Below are 18,970 nucleotides of genomic sequence, written 5' to 3'. Positions count from 1 at the left end.
GGGCAATCAGTTAATTCTTTCTTTAAATGTATTTTTAATAGATTATTTATCTGACGTACTTAATAAACAAGTTCATTATAATTACCTCTGTTATTAGATCCAATATATTCCATATGCCCTCTAAATGCCAATTCTTGCTTTGATAAAAACATATAACATCTATTTATTTAGATATAATATATCTATTACCCATAATTATCTCGTTACAATTTTCAATATTTATTTTATATTATTTACTAATGTTAAATTCTATTCCGCTTCGATTTCCAAATTGCTTCAAATACGAAAGAATCGACGATTTTTCGTGTCTTTTGTCAGCTAAATTGTCAAAGACATTCTTATTCCACACACTAATTTCACTCTGTAAAGGCATTTTTATGCATCTACAGAGCCATTTTATCGTGAAAATATCGAACACATTTTTTCATTGAAGCGTTTATATTTAACTTAGACTTTTAAATTTGACATTTATTTTGACAATTTAGTCAGTCAAATTTTCAATCAGAGAATTAAAGATTTATAAAATTTTAAAAATTAGTTTTGCAAACTTTTAATGTATTGAAGATATAGAAACTTAAAAGGCTAAACTGATAATTCAAGAAACCAAAATTACTCTTTATTCAATACTATTTTTTGCCATTCTACAACCACCTTCAAATTGCAAATACAAATTTTATATTAACACATTAAATTTAGAACACAGTTATTGCAAAATAGTATTAAAATTAAATTAAAGATTAATTATTTTAATATAAAAATTTGTTAAACTGGAATGCTACAAACTGAACTTAGCAGTTAGTTAATATCTTGTAAATTTATGATGCCAAGTTTCACACTTTTTCTTTAACTGGAAAGTTTTACATAAGTAAATCAATAAGAGAAAAAATAATTTTATTTTTGAAATTGCAAGTTTTTAAATTAATTCTTCTTATTTACTCAGAATAATATTCTAATACATTTAGACTTATGATTTTGTATAATGTTTTAATGTTCCAAATCTGAATTAAAAATGCTCTATTCAATTTATAATGTATGTTTAATGCTGAAGATAGCATAAATTTATGCTGAAAATATTTCATTTTAAATATTTTTTGGTAACCTGAAAGTATTGATAGCAGTGTTTTTGAATTAATTAATATATTATGGTGCCAAGTTTCATTACATTTCTAGACAATTTATATATTTTAAATTAAAACATCCATTAATTTAAAAATCATTTGATAAATTATACAGCATTAAATGTTTCTAATGTCTAGTATCAGATTATGATCAGTTACAAACTGAAATGGTAGTAATTTGTTGTGTTTATAAATCAAAAACATTTAATTCCTTTACAAAAAAAAAAAGCAAAAATTGAAATACTTTGACCTTCAATTTGATTCTACATTTATAATCTAATGTACTCTTAATCAAAATACCATTTATATTGTCTCACATTACATAACATAATGCAATATTGTATTGTGTAGCTGCTTGCTAAATTATTATAATATTTACATCAATACATATATACCATAAATTTAATAGCAATTGAGACAATTGCTATTAAATTTATGGTATTAAATGAGCAATTGATTATTTTTGTTATAAAACAATGAGGCAAACATTCGTGCAGATTACGAAAATCAATAAATTTAGACAAACAGATTTATGATTTTTATTTCAAAATATATTAAAATTTAGATTTACAAGATCTGCAATTTTTATTTCTTTACAGAAAAAATTCAACAGAAGTACCATATTATTTATTAAGATAATTTTTTACTTTTTTTAATTGAAAATAGTAACAAAAACTGACTGTAACACTGATATGTAAATAAGTTATGAAATGTTATGTTGATTCAGTAAATGTCTCTTCAATCCGAAAAAATTCTTTTTGGTAGACTACCTCACAGCCATACGAAGGTAGTCTACCGAAAAGAATTTTTTTGGATTGAAGAGACATTTACTGAATCAACATTACAAACAGCTAAACTATCAGAAAATTCAGAATGTTATGTTATGTTCAAATGGTCTAACAGAGCTAGTAAGTTTTTCAGTATAACTTCTTTTGATTTTTATAAATACAAATTTGATATCTAACACCTTTAGCATCTATGCATAACAAATTTTTAAAAGTTTTCCAAAATTTCAAAATCATTATTTAACAGTTATAATGAGTCTGTAATGAAATGTCAACATAGTTCAACAATTATATATAAAAAGGGTCTCGTATTGGAAAATTCAGTAATGAATGGCCACCAACTGACACGCTTGGTTCCAAAACTTTATCAATTAACATTATTGTCACACCAAACAAGGTTACAGTATATCCTATACCATTATGAATTCTAAGCATATACAGTACAGTATTAAATTTAAATTGGTAATTACACTTGATTTTGATATTTACATTTTTCTTACATTTATTGTAGCTATGATTTATAAGCAAAATAAGTTAAAACTTTTACAAAATAGAGTAATAGAGTAATCACTAACAACTGCAGTATAGACAGGCCACAAAAAAGCACTACACTCAATTTAATCTGTATCCATTCAGTGAATTAGTCCGAAAGTTGCAGAAATTTTAAGTGCTCTCTTGTAATTCTTTCTGGATTAAAAAACATACCAGATCATCAATGGATAAACCTGTATCAACTTCTGACAATGAAATTATAATATTCTGAAATATTTAGTTTAAATAAAATTTTAGATTACTTTCCTAAAGTGTAAATGTTTAATGCAACATTATAATATGAAAAAATTAATTTAAAAATAGCTTCTAAGTAATAAAAAAAATACATTCGAAGTAGTAATAGAAAGTTTTAAATTCAATTTACTTAGTGTTCTAATTATTATATAAATAGTATGAGCATACAATATCTATATAAATTTTAATGTATTTCTGTATTAATAAAATTCTAATCTCTTCTAGTTCCAGTATAATTAATCCCAAACAAGATATATTTTATAATAAATAAAAATTATTTATTATAAAATAAATTAATTTATTTAGTAATTAGCCATATCTAGCCCAATAGAATTCGACATTGGTTGAGTCTAGCTAAATAAAAGAACTGTTGTTGAAAAGAATTAACAACAAATTAATGTAAAGTGTTAAATTTAATATCTGATTATGACTAAAATAATAATAAGCATATTTGCTAGATGTTATTGGTATATGCAATTAATAGACAGCAAACCCTGCCAAGCAAGCTAAATATATTCAAATTTCAGGAATCTATTATTATAAAATATTAAAAAATATGACTTGGCAATTCATTTGGTATCAATTATTTAAGAATTTTATTTTTAAAATATAAAAAAAGACAATTTAAAAGTGTATTTTTGTAAGATATCAGTCATTTTTATAAAAAGAAAGTCATATTATAAGAAATATTGATTTAAAGTACTGATAATTTTGGTTAGACATTTATTTTTAATTGGATTTTCAATCTACATAATTTATATAAATGTCTTATATGTTATCTACATAAAATCTAATAAATGGAATATAGATTTAATCAAATTCTTTTTACATATTGCAGTATAAGTCACATAACTGACAGCAAATAATGATTATTATTTTTCAATTTGTCTAATACAGTATTGCAATTTGATATAACAAATCAAAACTATTTCAATCTAAAAGTAAATTCACACCTTTAAGAATCAAAACAATGATGTGGTCAAAAGTATTCCCATATAGACATAACAGATTCTAAGGTCTCTAAAGAAGTATATTAATTTAATCCAAAGTCTTTTATAAAACAATAAAATTTTATAGAAAATTTTCTTGTAGCATTTCAAAACCCAACTGAATTGGCAATTTTGACCCAAATATTATAATTTTAAATGTTTAAATATTTAACTAAACATAATTATTTGTAAGTTATGAAGTCCTTAAAAAAATTTCATTTTCTTACATTAATATGCTTCAAAATTTGACATCACAATATTCTTGCTTGCATACATCAGCCACATATAAAGACTGTCAGTTCTTAACTTGTATCATATTAATATTAAACTATTTTATTATTTGTGAGACAAAATTACTATGTCAACTAACATTATTTATTCATTATGTTTCAGTGCAAAGTTTATCAAGTGAGATATCAAATTTGTATATTTTATAAATATAAATTTTCATTAAATGTCAATGAAATACAGAGTGAGTCAAACGCTGCTTAACACCCTTGTAAAATTGATTTGTATTGGGCAGAGAAATTTTGGCATGAGAGAAACATGTTATGCTTAGGGACAACAATCTTTGAGTGTGTCAATCAAACAGCATAACATGTTTCTATTATATAAAACTTTCCCTTGCCCAATTCTGATTATAAAAAAACCATTTTAATATGTTTTGTTTGATAAGTTTTAAAACTATCATTTGAAATGGCAGAGAATATAGTTCCTATTGGATTTAACAAATCCAATAGAAACTATATATAATAAGAATCAAATTCTGTATAATAAAACAGTTCAAACAAATTTGGCTTATCATTTCATTTGATTGCAAACAAAAGTATTTTCACAAAGTTTGTTCAAATAAGCTGATATTTTTTAATTTATATTCATTATCAATAAAAAGTATCTGATTCTGGTAAGTTTTGAGTAATTTATTAATATAGAGTTGTTATTTTCTTGTATAAATTAACATAATCACACAAAATTTTCTCAATGATATAATTTAACCTAAATATAAATACTCAATCATCATCAGGTCATATAAATCTGAAAGTAACTTTGAACATACCTGATTTACATTTTGTATTTTATTCCAGAAGAAGCATTTGATTAATTCTGTCATTATTCTAAATCAATTAAAAATAAATTTCAAGTTAAATGTATAAAATAAAATACAAACTAAACAGTAACATCTTGTTTTCCTTAATTTTTTCAATTAAAAGAAAAATGATCATCCCACTCTATTTAAGAGAGAAATCAAAGCCATACATATTGTAGGTGGCAAAGTTTACATTCAGTACAGATAAACAAAGAAAATACACACACATATATTAAGACAGACAATCTTTTTGAAAAGAAAGAACAGAAAGCATTTTCATAATTCAAATTTCACAAGAGCAAAATTAGATTAAATAGTATATTTTAATAAGATTAAAAAAGGGGAATATTGAATAAATCAGCACACAAGACCAAAAAGAAAGTCACAAATTTTATTTTAACTTTACATATACATTTCAAACAGGGCAATACTCATCCCTGTTCCTCTTCGGCTAGAATTAAAATAATAAATTACTTTATTTGATATTTTATCGGGCTTACTAGAAGCCGCGAAAAGGACAGATATTTAGGTAACGGCTTACATAAATATCAAAATTAAATTTCATTTGAAAAATCAAATAATACTTACATTTTAAGATAAAGTTTTACTTTAAAAAAATACAGTATGACTTCTAGAATATTACATTTGACAGGTAATTACAATCAATTATAATTATGGAGAATCATCAATGACATTACGTATTTCAACGCAAGTATAAGGAAGAAGTTACTTTCAGATAAATGTACGTATAAATTACGTAAAAGTAACTTATATCAAAAAATTAAATTGTAGTTTCAATAATTTTATAACTCAAAACTTGTTTTTTTTTTTGGATTAGAGCCAATGTATAAGACTTTAAATTGTCGTGGTTAAATTAAAACAATCCCCAGAATTTAATTATAATGGGATTTAATAGAACTTACGACAGGTAAATCAACCCTTACGAACTTTTTAACAATTTACTCGAGTTCATTGTCATCATATATTTAACTTATAGTTTTTAAACGATAATAATTACCGTTTTATGTTTAAATTTTATAATTAGTATCGTATTATAAGTCATACCTTTCTCCCCGTAAGCTATTTCGTTTGATAATTCAAAAAAAAAAACACCTTTTTCCAAAGCTCCTCTGACTCAACACACCCAACCTACAACCATTATGGCCGCTCGACGGAACCGGACATCGTTTGGTTCAACTATTTCGATCAAACATTCTTCGCATATTATCGTATTCTTTCATTTTCAGTAACGAAACGTTTGAAAAAAATGTTAATAAGTCGCTATTTATTTCTTAAGAAAATTTATTTATTAAAAATATTTCTGGAAATATCAATAAAAAAGTATAATTTATATTAAAATGATTATTTTTAATCTTTAAAAAAACTATTATTGAAAATAATAAATAGGTTAAATTGTGTAATTATTTTTTATTTATTTATAAAAATTATCTTATTTTTTTAAAACAATACATAGATATCGATTTTGATGTTAATAAGATTATTATCATATATTAAACATAACGCCAAGTGCAGGGAATGGCCCCCGAAGCTAGAGTCTCCGAGTCCCTTTATTCCTTCGTCTGACTTAACGGCATTGTTTATTGCACTTCTTTCCCTCTAATTATAAACTGATTTTCTAAACTTTTACTAATACTCGTATATTAATTTGTCTTTCATGCTTCGAGTATTCATAATCAGATATCAGACTTATATGTACAGTACTTCAAGTCAACTAAACTAACGGCCGGATGGACGAGTTTAGTTGACTTGAAGTATATAAGTCTGATATCTAATTATGAATATATTATGATTATGAATGAATATTTGATCCCGGGTCCCCCAGAGTGGTCAATGTGGCAGACTACCGCTCTGGGGGACCCGGGATCGAATCCGAACGGGTCAAATAATCCCCAGAATTTTTTCGGGGGTGGTCCGTCCGGATATGTCGGACTCCATCCCTCACCATCCGGTCGCGCCATTGCGGCCTGGCCGTACCCATAATAGGCTTGCAAAAAGAGGCCCTCTTAGTGCCCATAGGACGAAAAGAGTTTAAAAAAAACCGGCCGCTCCATTGTGGGGCTGAGATATAAAAATTTACTTATACTAAAGAATTTTAACATACATTTAGTCATACTAATTTTTTGCACTGAAGAAGAATGTTGTAGAATTGGATTGAATTCGTGAGATAAGACAAAACACATAGGCGATCTGCTTAAGGGGAAGCCTTCCGGAAGGACTTCTATGTAAAACCGACTTCTGTAGAGTATACAGTGGTACCTCAGGATACGAAATTAATCCGTTCCGAAACTGAGATCGTATCATGAAAATGTCGTAAGGTGGATCATCTTTTCCCATACGATTACATGTAAAACCAAATAATTCGTTCCAACGCGAAAAACATACTCAAATTAAAGCCAAGTAATACATTTAAAAAAAATAACTGTAGTAAGAAAAACAAATGAAAAATGCGAACTAATGTAACGTCGTATGGTGAGTTTTTGTTCGTATCGTGGAGCAAAAATATGTTCGAATTTCATGTCGTATCCTGAAAATTTCGTATCCTGGGGCGTTCGTAACCTGAGGTACCACTGTATATCGAGTCCTGACTGTTATCATCCAGTCACGAAGAAACGCGAAGAAAATCCGAAAAACTCCACGTGGATAATTTGTGATATACAAACACGCGACCAACTTTTCGTTTTTTGCTCTTTCCGCCCTGTGGCACTAAGAGGGCCTCTTTTAGTAACCATTATCGGTTCGACCAGGCCCCAATGGGGCGACTGGGTGATGAATAACAAGGGCCGACATATCCGATCGGACCACTAATCCGGACCCGTCCGGATTAGATCCCGGGTCCCCCAGAGCGGTAGGCTGCCATCCGGCCGTCACATGCTACCAACTATCATTGTTCAGTAGTTTTATCCACTCGACCATTGATGGGTCAACATTGGACTTTAAAAAGCCATCTTAATGCCCATAAAACAAAAAGAATAAAAAATCGATATTCCACGAAAATCCGAGAGTGGTTGCTTACTAGTTTTCCCAGATGTCCATATTTTTGATAAATTTTAAAAATTATTATTTGAAATAAGATTGCAAAGACAAAGTCTTCTCAAGATCTGGGTTTTGAGTAAAAGCGACGACTATCTACGGACTAATTACGCCGGAGCTTAAACATTACAAAGACGCAAATCTCAATTTTTGAATTCGGTTTAAATGAATTTGAACAACTAAACTTTAGTTATTATGTTCGTCGCTGTTTATCTCAGTTTTTAATTGTTAGACGTTGGTGAATCATGGAGCTATCAGTAACTAAAAAGGCAGCGGTGAAAACATTTCCATTAACAACTTGAAGCCAACTAACTGTAAGATCACGCCTCAGGACGTTCCACTGTATTGTGTGGATAAGAATTTGTAAACAACTAAAGGATAACAGGTTCAAATATTATCTTCACTTAGGTTTTTTCATACTTAAAAATATTTTGTTTTTTTTGGCCAAATAAAAAATATGCTTGATTCTATGAGCATTTAAGTACAAGACATTTAAATATCAAAAGTTTTAATACATATTGCGAAGTAAAATCGTTAAAAAAATAAAATTTTAAAAGTGAGTTTTTCAAATTTATTCACCAATTTCATCCCCATATGCTTACTTGAGACGCAGATAAAAAATAAAAAGAAAGAAAATATTTTCCACTATATATATTGTCAGCCAGCACTCCTCTATGCCGTACAGGTCTGGGGCCACGTGGCCGCCAAAGTCAATAACCGTAAAAAACTGTTATCTGTTCAAAGGATTGTAGCTCTCCGCATTTGTAAGGCTTATAGGATCGCACCCACTAGTGCCCTTTTGGTAATGTCAGGATTGACCTCTGTCGACTTAGAAATTAAACGCATTATTTGGCAGGAAAATCTCGTCACCTTACCCTGGAGAGATTATAGCGACTCGTATGTCGACAAAATGTTTAGAGTAGGTAAGATTTCCCCAGTCTTGCCTTGATCGATGATATCAAAAAATTTAGCATCGACAAAAATACCCTCTCGACTTACGATTACCACCTGTGGCGGCCGCATAATTGTAACCAGCGCTACATCTGGAAATCCAGGTGGCGCTGGCGCGACGGTTATAAAAACATGTGCAGGCCGTCCGCCATACTTCCTTCCCGACTTGTCAGCTACTATGATGTACACGTGGATTCCAATCAACCGACCGTTAGGTAGACGAGACTTCTTTGTATATAGTGTAAATAAAGTAAATAGGAGATATATGACTACGGTCTCTATTCATATATTCAGCGAACACAATCAAGTGGTGTGACGAACCACCACACCACCCCTCCCACCAGCTTGCCCCTGACATTTACTTCGAAGATCCAGGTGATCGTCCATGTTTAGGATTTACACTGACGGTTCCAACATAGGTGACGATGTGGGTGCCGCTTTTATAGTTTACTCCGACTTAGGCCGCGGCCTAAGTCGGAGCAGGGCCGCCGTAAGCGGGCGTGCAAGGCGTGCACCGCACGCGGGCGGCACGTCCAGGGGGCGGCAAAGAGCCTTTCTGGCAAGCTCAGCATAGGTAGTCGTAGTTAAACAGGGGGCGGCATAGTCGGTATTGCACACGGGCGTTCAAACAGCTAGCGGCGCCCCTGAGTCGGAGTAAACTTCGGAGTCGCAACGCTTGCTTCCGTCTATGTCAAGGGTCAGCACAAACGGCTCGCGAGCCGCGTGCAGCTCTTTGCATAGACCTTTGCGGCTCTTCGGACATACCTCTTCACATCATCTCAAGCAGCCTTATAACTTATGAGTTTATGAGATAGAGCCGCCGAACAAACTTTGACTCGTACGGCATACTCTCTACCACTCTTTAGCCCGTCCGCACATGACCACACTCGCGTTGATAAATATGAGTCGCATGCGAGTGGTAGCATTTGAAGCATATCTATATATATCAGGGGCGTGCCGTGACATTTGATGATAGGGAAGCTGTGTTTCTATAAGAAGCCGACATCCAGGGGCAATCAGTTAATTCTTTCTTTAAATGTATTTTTAATAGATTATTTATCTGACGTACTTAATAAACAAGTTCATTATAATTACCTCTGTTATTAGATCCAATATATTCCATATGCCCTCTAAATGCCAATTCTTGCTTTGATAAAAACATATAACATCTATTTATTTAGATATAATATATCTATTACCCATAATTATCTCGTTACAATTTTCAATATTTATTTTATATTATTTACTAATGTTAAATTCTATTCCGCTTCGATTTCCAAATTGCTTCAAATACGAAAGAATCGACGATTTTTCGTGTCTTTTGCCAGCTAAATTGTCAAAGACATTCTTATTCCACACACTAATTTCACTCTGTAAATGCATTTTTATGCATTTACAGAGCCATTTTATCGTGAAAATATCGAACAAATTTTTTTATTGAAGCGTTTATATTTAACTTAGGCATTGGCCGTTCTCTTTTAATGTTTTCTTTTTCATTATATGATCTCGAGCCAAAACTTTTTTAAAATAAATTTTCAATATCGCAATTACATTCCGAATCGCTAGCCACGATATAAGGGCTAAAATTAAAAATAAAATTATAAAAACTTACTTGGTGAAATAAAATGTGTGGTGGATATACATACCTGGTACAAAATATTCTTCAATTGTATGAATATACTTTTAAAGAAAATTATAATTAAATATAGCTTTGTAATGAAACGTACATAAAAATAACATAAAATATTCTTTACTCTTTAAATCTTAACCACTTAGTCAAATAGCTCCCTACGAGTGGAATCAGAGACGGTCCTGCTAGGTGTGCGGTGTGTACTGTACATGCACGCGGGCTGCCAAATCCCGAGGGTGCCGATACCCTCGGGATTTGGCAATGTCAAATGTTTCTTTTGTCGCATCACTAATATACCTCAAAAGACGCGACAGGGTTCTTGTAAATTTTAAACGTTTCTCACCATAGCTGTAAAAGTCTAAATATGTTAAACTTAATAGATTGTCCGTCGTTTGTTTTCTAACTAATTCGTTTTAGGACCAGGTGTTGTCCACGGAAATTTCCAAAATTTACAACTTTTCGGTCACTCTCGTCGAACTGGAAAAATTTCTGTCTTTATTACATCTAATACAGTATTTCGAAGAAATCAGTCCCCACTGTACTCGGCTATAGATTGGTTCGGTTAAGCTTTTGTTTAAGTAATATTCCGGCTCTTTCGTCAGGGTTTTGTTTACGTCCCCAATTCCCTAATCGCTTAATTATTTAACTACTTCTTAAGTAGAAATAAGTCGAAACCAGTTACTTTGTACTCGAATATTTGTAGTCTCGGGAAAAAGTGGAAAGACAAATTTTTATGACAAACGGATACATAAATCGTAAATTTAAGGAAAATAAATTCTAGAGCTTTTTCTGTACCTCGTGCATCTCTCTCATTCATTAAATTTAGTTGTAAATGATGCTGTCAAAGTAACAGTTAATTTTTTAACATTATACAAGAATTGTACACGTTTTTTTCTACATCCCCTTAAAGATGGGATATACGAAATCGTAATATCACTGGTTTAACATTGAAATCCGTGAGTAATATAAAATCGGAGAGCGGAATAAATATATCAAATATTTTAATGGATTTTTTAAACTCCTGTCAACTATACAGAACTATCGTAAAAACATACCAGTAAATTCTTATCGGTTGGGTTAAGTTATAAATCTACTCGTTATTCACGTAATCGAAATATCTAGTGGGCAGGCGGCTAACAGCCCAGAACCGGTCCTTGATAGAATTGGAATCTTTATATGTGTGCAGCTTTCACCCAAGGTCGTAGGCTTCCACCGGCTAAACCGGGTGAGGTTGGTGCTCTGTAAAGCGCATGCGCAAATCTGGCTTTTCGTAATCTGAAAATACAGGAGATTCCACTCCGCCACTAATATTCTAATATACAATAGCAATTTTTTTTTCACGTGTAGTATAGAAATTTGTAATAAGATATATAATGCGGTTATAATAAAATATTGTGCGATTATTTTCACATAATTAAAATTAATATTTATTTATTTTTTAGAGAATACGAGGGAAGCGGCACTCCCAACGCTTCTAATGACGGCACGCCACTGATATATATATATATATAACCCATTGAACGCGTGTCCGTCCGTCCGTGTAACGTTATGCCGTTATGTTTTTTTTTTTCCTTAGAAATCCATATCCTATATATACGTATATTACATATAAGCAACTCTCTGGTACTTTTGTTATCCTGTTTCCATGACAATTTGGCTCTTCTCACTTGACANCCATTGAACGCGTGTCCATCCGTCCGTGTAACGTTATGCCGTTATGTTTTTTTTTTTCCTTAAAAATCCATATCCTATATATACGTATATTACATATAAGCAACTCTCTGGTACTTTTGTTATCCTGTTTCCATGACAATTTGGCTCTTCTCACTTGACAAACTGCCGATCCCTGGTCTAAGTACACACTGCTCAATAGCCCAGGCGGAAACTTTAGCTAGTTATACGAGCTTAATTCACATAAGGCATAGAAAGGACAAAAGAAACTACTCAAACTATCGCAATTATTTTAATAATAGGAGAGATTTACACAGGATTGCAAAATCTGATAACCGGTTAAAATTCCTCCATCGCATACACTACATTCTCAGACACTAGACAACAACACTAGAATAGTTTTCCCAGTGGCGTACCGTAGTGGGGGCGGTCCGCCCCGGGCGGCACTTTTTAGGGGGCGACAAAATTTCACAATAAATAATAATAATATGTTGTAAAAATTTGAAACATCCCAATCTATACTTGCATCGCGCCTATGATAGTGCTATCGTCTGGACAGTCCGAGAATCAGCTCGCCGTCTGGGTGAACTAGTAAGTTGCTCATCCGAGGAAATCCTGCGAAACCTGTTCACCTTTTTGTTTTTTGTTTTGTTTGTACGATTCATTCGCGTTCATATACAGTTATACACCCGCCGTCATTAGAAGCGGTGGAAGCGCCGCTTCCCTTGTATTTTATAAATAATAAATACATATTAATTTTAGTTATATGAAAATAATCGCACAATATTTTATTATAACCGCATTTAGTATCTTATTACAAATTTCTATACTACACGTGAAAAAAAAGATAAGATTGCAATTGTATATTCGAATATCAGTGGCGGAGTGGAACCACCGTATTGTCAGCATCCAAAAAGCCAGATTCGCGCATGCGCTTTACGGAGCACCAACCTCACCCGGTTTAGCCGGTGGAAGCCTACGACCTCGGGTTGATGCTACACATATAACGCTTCCAATTCTATCCAGGACCGGTTTTGGGCCGTTAGCCGCCCGCCCGCTAGATATTTGGCCGATTACGTAAATAACGAGTAGATTTATAACTTAACCCAACCGATAAGAATTTACTGGTATGTTTTTACGATAGTTTTTTATAGTTGACGGGAGTTAAAAAAATTCATTAAAATTAGTGATGTAACGAATATTCGGTTACTATCCGGTATTCGGCCTATTTTTAGCTATTTGGCCGAATACCGAATACCTAAAAACAGGAGTAAGAAATAACAAAAACACAGTAAATTAATCATTTTGGTATTTAGATTTAATATTGTGGGGTTAGTCTTGTTTGTTTATATTTATTTATAACTTATAACATGCACAAAATAAAAAAGAAAGTAATAATATTAGTCATACGTATTCACAATTTATAATTACAAAGATCAGCACACGTACACACCTATTCGTTCGAGAATCGTCGCACACATGTGATGGTCTGACCCTGCCTATCCTTTTTAAGTGCTCGTCTTTGCTCTTTCCTTTCTCTTTCCTCCATCTCTCTAGGCCACGTGTGACTATGCATACATCATAATACACCCTCACGATACTTTCGATTCGTTACTTTTCCGTCGTAGTTTTTCCATTTTATAATTACGTGGCTCATAGCTTGGTGATAACGGAGAAAAGAGACAGATAGGACGTCGGTATATGTCACAGTTATGGTTTCACAGATTCGAGACAGCTCGGTAGCCCGAACGGTCCCAGGCTTTCGCCCGTGCACGCTGAGTGACTTTCATTACAAGCATTAAGCTTTCCGAAGTCTATGACAACAATTGTTTGGCATTGACGGCCGCGAATTTCGGGCCAATAAGCTGCTTCGACTTGTTCGATTATGTTATCAACTCAACAACTTCATATTTATTTTCACATTTTCACTTCGCGGTCCTTCTCTATTCTTTTTCTGTTATTTACACGTCTAGGTCATTTCATTGTTATTCACATTTGATATCATCATTTATCGCATACTGCAATGACGCTATTGTCTGCCAACTGTTAGGAATTAACGCGATTAGCGAAGCGTAGTGACAGCGGGGGGCCAATAGAGAGCGGGGTCCTTGCCATAATGAGGTTTGCGCGCCAATTTTCGTACGTGCGTTAATCAAGCCGAATAGTTTGGCCGAATATTCTTCGAATAGTATTCCGAATATTGGCTATTCGGCCACGCTCCTGGCCGAATATTCGGTATTCGTTACAACACTAAAATATTTGATAAACAATTGTCCCTTGATAATCCGACAGGTATGGGACCAAAGGTGTGTCAGATTACCAAAAGTGTCCGGATTACCGAAAATAATTACATATTTCGCATTGTTTTGCTAGCAGTAACTTACAATATTCTCTACTCCAACTGTTCGAACAGAACTGCTCACATAAAACACACGAAATGCGTGTCATCGAGTAAGAATTGGATGGGGAGATTCACATCGCGACATGCTTCTGTGCAAGCAGACACGTAACGGGGACGGGTGCTTTGACGGGAGGTGCGTCGGACTCATGGGCGTAGCGAGGGGGGAGCCTGGGTGGGCACGGCCCCTCCCAGGGAACCTGGTGCCCTCCCCAGGAAATCACAGCCGAAAAAGTGTTGAGTCGATTTGTAAAAACCTAAAGCTAAAATAAAAGTTTTGAATACTAAAAAAAGGTGAACGGCTTGCTCGGTGCCCAATAATGAACAATAATTTGAAATAATTCAATTTTGTGTCAGGTTGGCCTCCACTAGGCCCCCCCATAACAAAACTCTGGCTACGCCCATGGTCGGACTACTGAGCATGTCGGATTAAAAAACGTCGGACTATAGATGGACAACTGTATTTATTCCGCTCTCCGATTTTATATTACTCACGGATTTCGATGTTAAACCAGTGATATTACGATTTCGTACGTCCCATCTTTAAGTTTAAGGGAATGTAGAAAAAACGTGTACAATTCTTGTATAATGTTAAAAAATTAACCGTTACTTCGACAGCCTCATTTACAACTAAATTTAGTGAATGAGAGTGATGCGCCAGGTACAGGAAAAGCACTAGAATTTATTTTCCTTAAATTTACGATTTATGTATTCGTTTGTCATAAAAATTTGTCTTTCTACTTTTTCCCGAGACTACAAATATTCGAGTACGAAGTAAGCGGTTTCGACTTATTTCTACTTAAGAAGTAGTTAAATAATTAAGCGATTAGGGAATTGGGGACGTAAACAAAACACTGACGAAAGAGCCGGAATATTACTTAAACAAAAGCTTAACCGAACCGATCTATAGCTGAGTACAGTGGGGACTGATTTCTTCGAAATACTGTATTAGATGTAATAGACAGAAATTTTTCCTGAAACGAATTAGTTAGAAAACAAATGACTATTAAGTTTAACATACATATTGGATTTTTACAGCTATGGTGAGAAACGTTTAAAATCTACAACAGCCCTGTCGCGTCCTTTGAGATATACTAATAATTCGACAAAAGAGGTATTTGACATTGACCGGTATCGGCACCCTGGGGATTTGGCAGTCCGCGTGTATGCACGCTCCGCAACCATCTTCGATTCCATCCGTTAGCCACTGGTAGGGAGCTATTTGACTAAACGCATTGTTTTAAGATTTAAAAAGTAAAGAATATTTTATATTTTTATGTACGTTTCTTTGCAAAGCTATATTTAATTATACAGTCGACCCCCCTATAACACTGTTGATTTTTCCGTTTTATATGAATTCCGTGTTGTACGAGTCACTTAGATTTTACAAATACGTGATCTGTTCACAGTCTGGCACAGGTAAAACAGAAAAATCAACAGTGTTATAGGGGGGTCGACTGTAATTTTCTTTAAAAGTATATTCGTATAATTGAAGAATATTTTGTATGTACCGGTACATCCACCACATATTTTATTTCACCGAGTAAGTTATTATTATTTTATTTTTAATTGTAGCCCTTATATCGTGGCTAGCGATTCGGAATGTAATTGTGATATTAAAATTGCATTTAGAGAAGTCCACGGTTTTTACTGGCTTATTGAATAAAGGATACGAATGGACCCTAGACCGTCACTGACGCGGGATTGACCGATTGCCCCTGGATGTCCGCTTCTTACAGAAACACAGCTTCCCTATCATCAAATGTCACGGCACGCCCCTGTACACCACTAATGTTTAATAGAACTATTTTAAACAGGTCGCTGCACTACCACCGAATTTTTCATTGCTTGTTCTGTGACAAAACTGAATTTTGGTCTTTTAAATTGATATACCTAAATAAGGGGAAACCTAAATTTTCCTCTGCCCGGGCGGCTGACACCCACGAGTTTTCCAGTGGGTCCCGAATCAGTCAAAAGTTCTCAGCAACGAGACCGCTGACCGTCTTGCCAAACAAGCTGCAAACACTTCAGTCACTAGTACTTTCGAGTGTCCACCAGTGGCCAAGCGGTCGTCGTACCCTAAAATCTGGGAGTTCGGTCGTGGGTTCGCGCCTCGCTAAAACGAGCCAGCAACGTAAAGTTTTCCGGGTTTTCTTCGCGTTTGTAACGCCTACATAAAAAATAGATTCCTTTAAAAACGCCTCCAAAAAGGTATCCCCTAGGCAGATCGGCCTAGTGTTGCGTTGCCAAAACTAAACAAACAATAGTACATTCATTATCAGTTACATTCCTACCACGTCTGGGTTGTTCAGTTATAAAAACACAACATTTCGGCGAGCTGCCCACGGAAAATGCCTTCCTGAAAGTCTTTTTCCTTTAAAAAAAATGTCCTGTTATAATATTTCGGAATAGACGATATCTAAATTACAAATGCCGTGTGTGTTATGCGAGAAATGTATATACGAATTTTCAGTCAATGCTGCTATATAAAAAACTTTATATAAGATTTTAGTACTTAGATGTAACGAGTAGAGTAAGGTTTGATAGAAATAGTGAAAGAAGGAAGTCGACGGTAATAATATTTGCATAATTTGGCCACGAAAATGAAAAAATAAATAAATATATTTCAGTGGAATAGCAGAATCAATTTAGTCTTTTTATTGTCGTTAAGCAATTGTTATCATTGTTACGAGATACATTGTCGTTTGCATTGTTGAAGGTTAAATGACGATTTTTACAATAAAAATGGGGATTTTAGGGGGTTGGAAAGGGGTTACATTGTTGTCGACCGAAAAAATTGGTTGACAAGTGCCAGAAGCGTGTATATGTGTAAAAAAAAAATGAAACGACGCACTAGAACACAGTCCGGTGCATCGTTTGTGTTTGTTATTTCTATTTTTGGTTTATTTGTGGTCGAAGGGGTTCTTCCAACGGGACGTCCCAGTGGGCCCCAGGGCCGCCGATAAAGCGAAAATCCCAAAGGGGGCCCGTAGGGCGGCTCAAGAACGGGATATGCCCCGGAGAGCGGCCCTGTTACCAAAGTGGCCTGCAGGGCGGAACCGGAATCCGTATCTTAAATCCGGATGTAATCGACCAACTGCGGGTTCAGCGCAGGGCACCGGATCCGCCCAACGAGCAGGCAGTTGTCCCGGAAAACCCCCCCGCCGAGCAAAGTGGCTCGGAAAGTGAAAGTGTTGCCTTATAGATTGTTAGCAACAAGCATAAAGTTTTCCATTGTTGACCTTCGGCGTTTGTTAAAAATTCTGCACGTTTATTGCTGGTGTTTTACAGCTCTAAACCATTTATTTACAAACTGGCTTCTCGAATTTTAAAACTTTTAGTTCAAGTCCGTCTGGAAGGTTTTCCTCCTACGAATTTCTTAAAAGTTTCTTCCATAAATCGTCTTAGATTTCCTTCCGAAATTACATTTCGTCTTTATCTCGCCATCCAGTAACGAATGTCTGCATTCAAATTTAAAACTGGTTTTCAAACTGAGCTTTCAATCCACAATGCTTTCACTTATTGTATTTGCATGTCGACGAAATGTGCGGTGTGATCGGGCTGCGATTTGTAAACATTGTAAACCTAGAAATCCTCACTGTTGCCGTCTGTCTGGCTGTCTTCCATTGGTCTCGAGAACGGACTTAGCTAGACGAGAGACGAGATCAAATATGAAAACTCCAGGGGAAGAAGGCCCCGATTAAATATACAGGAATTCCGATGCAAACAGCAAGTCACGTTATTTCAGTGGAGTTAGATAGGTGACCGGCACGACTCTATTGTTAAAGGAAAAGTATGATGTACAGGGTCAAGCCACTGCTAATTTCACATATTTTAAATTAAGTAAATTTGAAATATAATTAAAAATTTCGCCCACCCCTCTTTAGTCTATAAACGATAAAATTGTTTTGTAGCATACCGTTAAGAATTTTTTTTTAACAAATATGTAAAATGTTAAAACATTTTACAAAGGGTGTGACGTTTGATGATAGGGAAGCCGTGTTCCTATAAAAATTTTAAACAAATTCTGGAAATTACAAAAATAAATAATTTATTTCTTTATTGTAAAAATTGCTTACCGTTGATTCCATCAAAGTATTTAAAATCTCTTTTCCAATTAAAAGCAACGCTAGTAACGACAATCTTTCGTCTGACTGACAAGGGAATGTTCCTTGCCAATGTATGAATTCGCTTTATGGTTGAAAAACTGCGCTTAACTGATACACTGGTAGATGATACCATAAAAATTAACGATATTAAACCAAATACAGTGGTGCCTCGTATAACGTACGCCTCGAATAACGGACGCTGCAAATAACGGACTTTCTGTTTGACCGTTACGTGACTCGAGCAACGGACTTGCTGCGAACAACGGACTTTCCGTTCGGCAGTTACGTGAGACGAACAATGGACTTTTTTCGAACAAGTGCGAATGATGTTTCCACTCTTTTGCCGTTGCCAATGACAATCTGCTATTTTTAGGATATATTAGTATTATTAGAAT

General features: G+C 33.9%; 1 protein-coding gene across 4 annotated transcripts in view; it reads right to left on the bottom strand.

The window, feature by feature from the left end:
• The window catches only part of LOC111635599 (catenin alpha-like), an 80,260-nt gene extending 74,288 nt beyond the window's left edge, over positions 1–5,972 (bottom strand). The window contains exon 1 of one of the 4 annotated variants that reach the window (XM_023380606.1): positions 5,831–5,972. The gene's annotated coding sequence lies outside the window, so the exon portion shown is untranslated. Of the gene's footprint in view, positions 1–3,905; positions 4,049–4,735; positions 4,757–5,830 lie in introns of those variants that run through there. The other 3 variants (XM_023380604.1, XM_023380605.1, XM_023380603.1) reach the window with 3 other exon arrangements.
• Positions 5,973–18,970: the final 12,998 nt, after the last annotated feature.

Source organism: Centruroides sculpturatus, unplaced genomic scaffold (assembly GCF_000671375.1).
Source record: "Centruroides sculpturatus isolate CEXI.00-Female unplaced genomic scaffold, Cexi_2.0 scaffold867, whole genome shotgun sequence".
Taxonomy (NCBI): Eukaryota; Metazoa; Arthropoda; class Arachnida; order Scorpiones; family Buthidae; genus Centruroides; species Centruroides sculpturatus.
The sequence above is the reverse complement of the archived record's forward strand: the minus strand, read 5'-3'. Positions and strand labels throughout refer to the sequence as shown.